We start from the raw sequence: 8,392 nt of genomic DNA on the forward strand, positions 1-8,392 counted from the left end.
CGTGTATAAGTTATTTAGGAATAGTAAAAAAGATAAAAAAAAAAAATACCACCTAATAGTATTTTTGAAGAATGGTGCCAATTTTGGCACTTTGTGTCAAAATCTCTTTTATTTTTTGTTTTTAAAAGCAAAAAAGAAAAATCATATTTGGTTGTGTTATCCCCATTTCCTGCCTTGGGCCCGGGACGGTGGTCCAGGCCCACACTTTGAGCAATTGGATTTGGGCCCGGCCCAGGCCCACTTAGCAGGGGAATGACCGGGAACGACGGCCAAGTGGGGTCCAGACCTGGACAGTGGCCATGATGGATGATCCAGGACGACAGTCCAGGAGACGTATGGCCAGTTGGGGTTACAACCGAAGTGTACGCAAAATGGTCCTGGAGCCTGGTAAACGGTCCGGGCCTGTGGTAAACGAAGAAGGACAGAGGTAAACGAACCCGGGTCAAGTTCTCCCGGTTGGCAAGAAAAAGCATCCGTGACCCTGAAGCCGCCCCACGACGCGTGGGGGTTGTCCCCACTTTTCACCTGCGGAAAAGGCCACCTCGGGATTGCATGCCGCTGGTTCAGACCTGCGCTGCCAGTTCACTGACTGTCTTTGTCCCCTGAATCTGCCTCGTAACTCGAAGTGCCCAGACCAAAAGCCCCATTTTTTCGGTCGAAATGTAATTCTTGGGCCGCCCCATTGGGCCTTAATAATTCTTAGTCTTTTTTATTTTTATCCTTCATATTGGGCCCCCGCCAGAGAAGCCAAGGGCACCCATATCTTTGATGGGCCCGGGTCATGCCGGGCCCAAGCCCAGTGCTCCTATGAGCCTATAAATACGAGCGATAGAGCACTGGAGAAGGGACCTCTCTTCGACTTGTATACAGTTACTCTGTCAAAATATAGAGAAAAACTCCATTGTAAGAGACTTTCCAAGATCTAATACAACTGACTCGTGGACTAAGGCTCATTAATGCCCCAACCACGTAAAAAACCTGTTCTTACCCTCTAAATTTCATATCATTAATCTCGCTTATTTTTCATTAATACAGTTTCCGAAAATCTCGGTAAACATTTTGGTGCTTTCATTGAGAGCTGAAGAAAGCTAGCGCTAACATCAAACCTATACTACAATGGTGAATACAAGACACACAACTTTCGACCCTGCTAACCCAGAGCAGGGCAATGGAGAGTCGTTGCCTTCCCAACCTCTTCCTCAGAATCCGCCTGAGAACGCTCCTCCTCAAACATCTCACCTTGACGAGTCACAAGACTATGAGGGTGGGACAGAGTACGAAGAGGAGAACGAGGAGGAATATTATGAAGAGGAGGAGAATAAGGGGGAATACCCCTACGAAGCTGCAGATCCCAAGATCCCAGGAGGAAATCCCAACCAGCAGGACCTGGAGGTGACTAGGCTCAGGCAGCAAGTCCTGGACCAGGAGGCCAGGATTGCTGAGCAGGCAGAGGCGCATCGGCGGATGCAAGAATCCCTCCAAGCCCTGTAGGCGTTCATAGCCGCGCAGGGTTCGGAGACCAATCCCCCAGTCGGCTCACTTCCGGGAGCGCAACAACCCGCTCCGCAAGCCATAGCTGGAGTCCCCGAAGACGTGAGGTCGGCCCCTCCCTCGGAACAATTTCCTGAGCCAGCCCCAGGAAACCCAGACAGGGAGAAAAAGAAGGCCGGTGGAAAGACCTGAGAGAAAAACACCCCCGTCACGAAAGCCGAGACCCGTTCCCGGCCGCTCCCTAGGAAAGAGAAGGTGCACCCCGTCCCGGGACGGGGCCACCCGACCGATCCGCAGGGGACGCAGCCGCGGGATGCACGGCCCCAGCACACCCCAGGGCGAGACGGACGGGAAAGGTCTTTGCATCCAAGCGCCTCGGTAAACAAAAACTGTCGGGAACACCCACACAACGAGGAGCGTCATGCCCTTAGTTCAGGGGACGACACGTCCCGAGTAGACCTACGCGACGGACTGAACGCTCGAAAAGAGCGGGCCCGTAAGGAAAAGATCCTCCCCCGAGGTGGCGACCTTAGGAACAACATCAACGACAGGAGGAACAAAAGAATCCCCCTGGAGGATGGCACGGCAAAGCAGCTCATAGAGCAGTTGGCCGCTTTGAAAAAGGTCACGGACCGTATGGTCTGCAAGCAGGAAGGAGCGGATACCGACTCTGATGAAGAGGACAAAGAACCCTGCACGAGGCACATCCTGGATGCTGTGCTCCCTAAGGGGTTCAAGATGCCAAGCCTCACCGCCTATACCGAAAATACCAACCCCAGGGATCATCTGTCCCGGTACAATCGGCTTATGACCGTGGCCCACGTCAGTGATGACGGCAAGTGCCTCTGTTTCTCGATCACTCTAGGTGGTCCCGCCGAGAAGTGGTGGAAAAGGCTTAAGCCAGGGTCCATCCAATCCTGGTCAGGACTATAGTCAGCATTTCGCAAGCAGTTCGTGGCCTCCATGAGGATGAACATGCAAATCAGCGCCCTCGTAAATATTAAACAGCTCCCTGCGGAGACACTGAGGGCCTACATCCAGCGTTTCACTGAAGAAGCCTCCAAGACTAAGGTGGACGAGTGACAGCACCTGGTGGCTTTGCAGTCCGGAATCCGGGTCGGGTCCCCTCTTTGGGATGACATGTAGCGTAGCAAGGCGGCTACCCTGGAAGAATTCATAAGGAGGGCCCAAGGATTTATCAATTGGGAAGAGGCTCAGATCCAGGCTTTCGGATGGCCTCCGGCACCACAGCCCAGTGCCCAAGCGTTCCCGGGGTACGGGGTGCAGTTCCCGGCGCAATCCTACGTCACACCCCCGATTGCCCCGGGATCGGCCGTTATGCCCGGAGTCACCTACACCCCTACAGTGTACGGTCCTGCCTCTTCAGGGTATGCCCCGGTCCAGTCCGCCCACTTTTCCAAATATGGAGCCGCACCGGCGGGTCACAACGTTGCCCCCATCGGGGCCCAGCAGTTGCAGGCGGGAGTAACAGAGGCAAGCGTGAACCCCTCCCAGGGGAAGAGATCTGGGAAAGGCCAAAATCAGCCTGAGCTGGCCAAGAAAGGAAGCCTAGCCCCATGTTCAAAGGGGGAAGAAATCAGGGAGAACATTTTCTTGGCCACAGAGAGGGCGGTTCACTACCGGAAGCCTAGCCCCATGTTCAAAGGGGGAAGAAATCCGAGGGATACCAACAAACGATGCGCCTACCATAAGGATGTGGGCCACACTATCGAAGAATGTCGGCAGCTCAAGGACGAGATCAAGAATCTCATCAAGCTGGGGCATCTCCACCAGTGGGTCAGGATGCCCGTGGGAGTCCCGAGCCTGTCAGTAGGTCTCGGGCAACCTGCGGTTCAGGGTGTGCCCAGGGCATATCCGCCTCAGGGAGGATATGCCTAGGGTCCAGCGGTGCAAATCCCTCAGGGGGCCCCCGTCGCGCCAGCATCTGGCCCTGGAATGCCTTATCCATCCGGGGCAGCACCCCTTCACTTGGACGGACATGTGACCACCATCTCAGGCGGACCTCACCTGGGAGGGCCATCCAGGAATGGTCAAAAGCGCTACCTAAGCGAGCTGGACCACGATCAGGAGGTGTGCGCCCTGGTCCAGGCCCCAGCTCAGCGTCCGAGGTTGATGAACCTCCCTATCACCTTCATGGAGGATGACACCCGCAACGTCCATTTCCCGCACCATGACCCACTGGTCATAGATGCACAGATCTCCAACAAGTTGGTGTCTCACGTGCTGGTAGATGACGGGAGCTCCGTCAACATCCTGTTCAAGCCCGCCTTCACTGCGATCGGCCTGACTGAAGCAGATCTGGCATCATGCCCAACCCAGTTCTACGACTTTAACGGAGACGCGTTACTCCCCATGAGGAAGATCCAGTTGCCCGTAACATTGGGGAGTGAGTTGCAGCACTCGTTCAAGTTCTGCACCTTCGTAGTGGTGGATTGCCCCACTGCTTACAATGTCATTTTCGGTCGACCCGCATTAGTCGAGTTCGGGGCTATCACCTCCATCCGTCATCTGTGCATGAAGTTCCCTTGCAACAACGAAGGGGTGGGGACAGTCCGGGGAGATCAGAAGAGCACCTGAAAATGCTATCACGTATCCGCCCGACCAATATACATGGTTCGGGATGAGCCCTTTAGGGACATCGTCGACCTAGTTCCTCCCCCACCTGCTGAGAGAGTGATCAGGGAAGAAGATGATCTGGACCCGAGGATATGGGATGACCACATCCTGGAGCCCGTGGACGAGATTGAGGAGGTGTGCATTAGCGACACCGATCCGACCAGGGTCATCTAGGTCGGGAAAAATCTGCCGGCAGAGATCCAGGCCGCCATAATTGCCCAAGTTAAGGACAACCAGGATATTCTGGCCTGGTCTCACTCGAATATGACGGGGATCGACGGCAACATCATCTGCCACGGATTGAGCATCGAACCGAACGCGACCCCGATCCGCCAAAAACAGAGGCCCTTGGGAACAGAGAGGGTCGAGGCCCTTAAGCTGGAAGTAGAGAAGCTGTCTTCAATCAACTTCATACGTGAGGCAGTATACCCCGTGTGGCTGGCCAACCCCGTTCTGGTGCCGAAACCGAACAGAGCATGGAGAACGTGCATCGATTTCATGGATCTCAACAAAGCTTGTCCGAAGGATTTTTTCTCGCTCCCCAGGATCGACCAAATGGTGGATGCGACATCTGGGTACGAGATCTTAAGATTCATGGACGCTTACTCCAGCTACAATCAGATCTCCATGCATGTGGTAGACCAAGAGCACACCAGTTTCCAAACCAACAAGGGAATATACTGCTACATCGTCATGCCCTTCGGACTGAAAAATGCCGGGGCAACTTATCAAAGGCTTGTCAATTGAATGTTCCTGGCCCAGCTGGGGCGAAACATGGAAGTCTATATCGATGATATGCTGGTCAAGTCCAAGACGTCCGGGAAGCATTCGGACTACCTGGCTGAAGCTTTCGCAGTCATTCGGAAGTACGGGATGAAGCTAAATCCCAAGAAATGTACTTTCGGCATGTCTTCCAGGAAGTTCATGGGCTTCATAGTGAGCTTCCGGGGAATAGAAGCCAATCCAGATAAGATCAAGGCACTGATTTATATGCCCTCTCCCTAGAAGCATAAGAATGTGCAAAGTCTGACCGGGCGGATAGCCGCTCTAAGCCATTTTGTCTCCAAGGCAACTGACAAGTGCATCCCGTTCTTCAACGTCCTTCGAGGAAGCCAGCGGTTCGAATGGTCAGTTGAATGCGAAGAAGCCTTTCAAAAACTGAAAGAGCACCTGGCCCAAGCGCCGATCCTGGCAAAGCCGGTGGACGAGGAGCCTCTGTACCTCTATCTGGCAGTGACCGAGCACGCGATCAACGCCGCATTGGTACGGAAGGAGGAAAGGACCCAGCTCCCGGTGTACTACATGAGTAAATGATTGTTGGGCGCTGATTCTCGGTATCCACTAATCGAAAAGTTGACCTTCTGCCTGCTGATGGCATCCCAAAAACTCCGGCCTTACTTCCAGGCCCACGCCATAAAAGTCCTAACCAACCACCCCCTGCGGCAAGTGTTACAGAAGCCCGAGTCATCAGGAAGACTCCTAAAGTGGGCCATGGAACTAAGTCAGTCTGATATAGCCTACGTTCCTAGAGTATCCATCAAGGGGCAAGCCCTAGCCGACTTCATCGTGGAGTGTTCCGGGATCTCCCAGGAAGATGATCCCGGGGCCCCCGCGGCGCCCGTGTGGAAGGTCTTCATGGACGGGGCCTCGAATGAGAACGGGGTCGGGGCCGGGGCCGGGGCCGGGGCCGGGGCCGGGGCCGGGGCCGGGATCATCTTGGTATCACTGCAAGGACACCAGTTGCAAAATGCCCTGCGTTTCCAGTTCAAGGCATCGAACAACGAAGCCGAGCATGAAGCTGTGCTGGCCGGGCTGCTCATGGCCCGGGAAGTAGGGGCCACGAACTTGGAAATCTACAGCGATACCCAGCTGTTCGTCAAGCAAATCTCGGGAGAATATCAAACTAAAGGAGAAAGAATGGCGACTTATGTGACTCAAACGAGAGAGATACTGCAGGCGTTCAAAAAGCACTCCATCCGTGTAACGACCCAATTTCGCTATTAAGGCTTAAGGGCCTTGATTAGCATGCCAGGAGGGCATGACAGGATTTATGTGTGATATTTATAAATTAAATGCATGATTGTGATTTAAAGCATGTTATATGACTATTTGTTTATCTGAGATGCATGACTATGTATATTAGTATGCATGTAGGCCCGGATCGTGTTAGAAGGGCATAATTGTAATTTTGGCCATGTTAGGCATAACTGTATTGATATGTGATGATTGTTGAGACCACACCGTGATGTGGATGTTTCTGTGATTGGTGACTCGAGGCGATCCCAGTGAGCAGGCTAGCGGAAAGTCTTAGCGGGAATTTATACCCGGCTTGGGGCGAGCCTGGGGGTATGAACAGGAATTCAGAGGATAGAGTGAGATGTACCTTGATGATGGGGAGTACTTATTTGATGTTTTATCAGGTGTTGGGAAGCAATGGGAAAATATTAGGGACACTTGAGGAATTAGTGGGAATTTGGGTAATATGACTAAAACGCCCCTTTATGGACTTAAAGGTATAGAATTTAATAGGGTGGGCATTTTGGTCATTTGGCCTTTAAAGATAGATTTTTAAGGCTTTATATTGTGAGTGGGATTGTTAGAGAGTGTGAATGCTGAAGGAAAGAAAGAAAAAAGGAAAGAAGGAAAAGAAGAGGGAAAACAGAGGGGTGGTTCGGTTGTGCACTCTTGCACCATTTTCCCTCCATTTTTCTTGGAGCAAAGCTTGGTGGAGAGCAATGATAGGCTGAGCATCAAGGATCTTGGGTTAGGCTTGAGGATTGGCTAGGGGTTAGCAAGATCACATCAGAAGTTTGAGGTAAGTTCTTGGAGATTTCTGTTTTAGGGTTTTGGCTGGTTTGAGCTGTGTTTTGAACTGAGTTGTTGGGAACTTTAGGGGATTTCTGGGCAAGCTTTGAGGATGAACAAGCTAAGGAGGCCTAGGGTTGAATCAAGGTCTAAATTGCATCAATGGTAAGAATTCTAAGCCTTTAACTTTGTTGTTGAATGAATTTCTGGTTTTTGAGTTCATCATGTTAGATTTTGAGATTTGGGTTGAATGTGATTGGGTTTTGAGTTCTTGGGATGCTTGGGATGAGTGTGGAGTGTGTATAAGCTTGATTTTGGGTTTGGAAAAGGTTTGGACAAGTTTGGAGTTGAAATGGGAGGAGAAAATCGCAAGATGCGATTTTTGGTTCTGCTGGGCTGCAACTAGCGCTACAGCGCTAGTCAGTGGGCGCTGTAGCGCTAGCCCCTGTTCTGGGGGGAGTGTTCTGCTTGTAGCGCTACAGCGCCCTCTTTAGAGCGCTGTAGCGCTGCACTGTTCACAGAGGTGAATTTTTGGGTTTTTATGAGGGATTTTGACCTAGGGTTCGGGGCTCGATTCTGCCACTTTGTTTTGGGGATTTGGGACTTCCCGGGGGCTCGGGATTGGTCCCGAGGCTAGGTATTCGGACTTGGGGTTCGGTGTTGACTTTGACCTATGTTTGTGCCTAGGTGTGCGCTAAGGCTCGAGTGGGATCGTGCTCAAGGAGTCAGGTGATCTAAGCTATTGATTGGAAAGGTAAGAAAACTATAACACCCGTAGGATAGGGCATGAGCCCATAGTGTGATTGCGGGGCACGGCCCTATATTGCGTGTTGCATGATGAAATGATTGCCGGGCATGGCCCTCTATTGCATTACATGTTAGGGTGCAGATTTAAATGAATTGATATTTGTTTGAATGTTGTTTGATTTATGCTATATATGATTATAGTGAATTGAACGGCTATGGCCGAGGGCGGCAAGGCCGAGAACGGCAGCGGGGCCGGAAGTAACACCTAGCACATGGGATGCTATGGTCAGGGCAGGGCCCGGGACCCACAGGATATGTGTGAGATCCTGCGGTGAAGACCGAGACCCCAGGCTTCGGTAAGGCTTCGGGGACGGCATGGTCGTGTTTGCTTAGTCTAATGGTTGACTTGTTTATGTGTGGATTATCTGTTATGATAAATTGTATAAATTGCATATGTTATGTTTTGCACGAGTTTTCTTGCTGGGCTTTGGCTCACGGGTGCTCTGTGTTGCAGGTAAGGGCAATGACTGAGTCAACCAACCATGAGTACGGAGAGCGTGAAGCGACGTGTACATGTTCGGCCTGCCCGACTGCTTTGGTTGGGGGTTTATTTGAAAATGGCTGTAATAATCTATGATTTTGTAACCGATCAACTGTAAACTTATTTCAAGATGTAAATGGTGTTCAAACCTTATTTTGGGATCCCAATTGT

This window comes from Humulus lupulus, chromosome X, assembly GCF_963169125.1.
Source record: "Humulus lupulus chromosome X, drHumLupu1.1, whole genome shotgun sequence".
Lineage (NCBI taxonomy): Eukaryota > Viridiplantae > Streptophyta > Magnoliopsida > Rosales > Cannabaceae > Humulus > Humulus lupulus.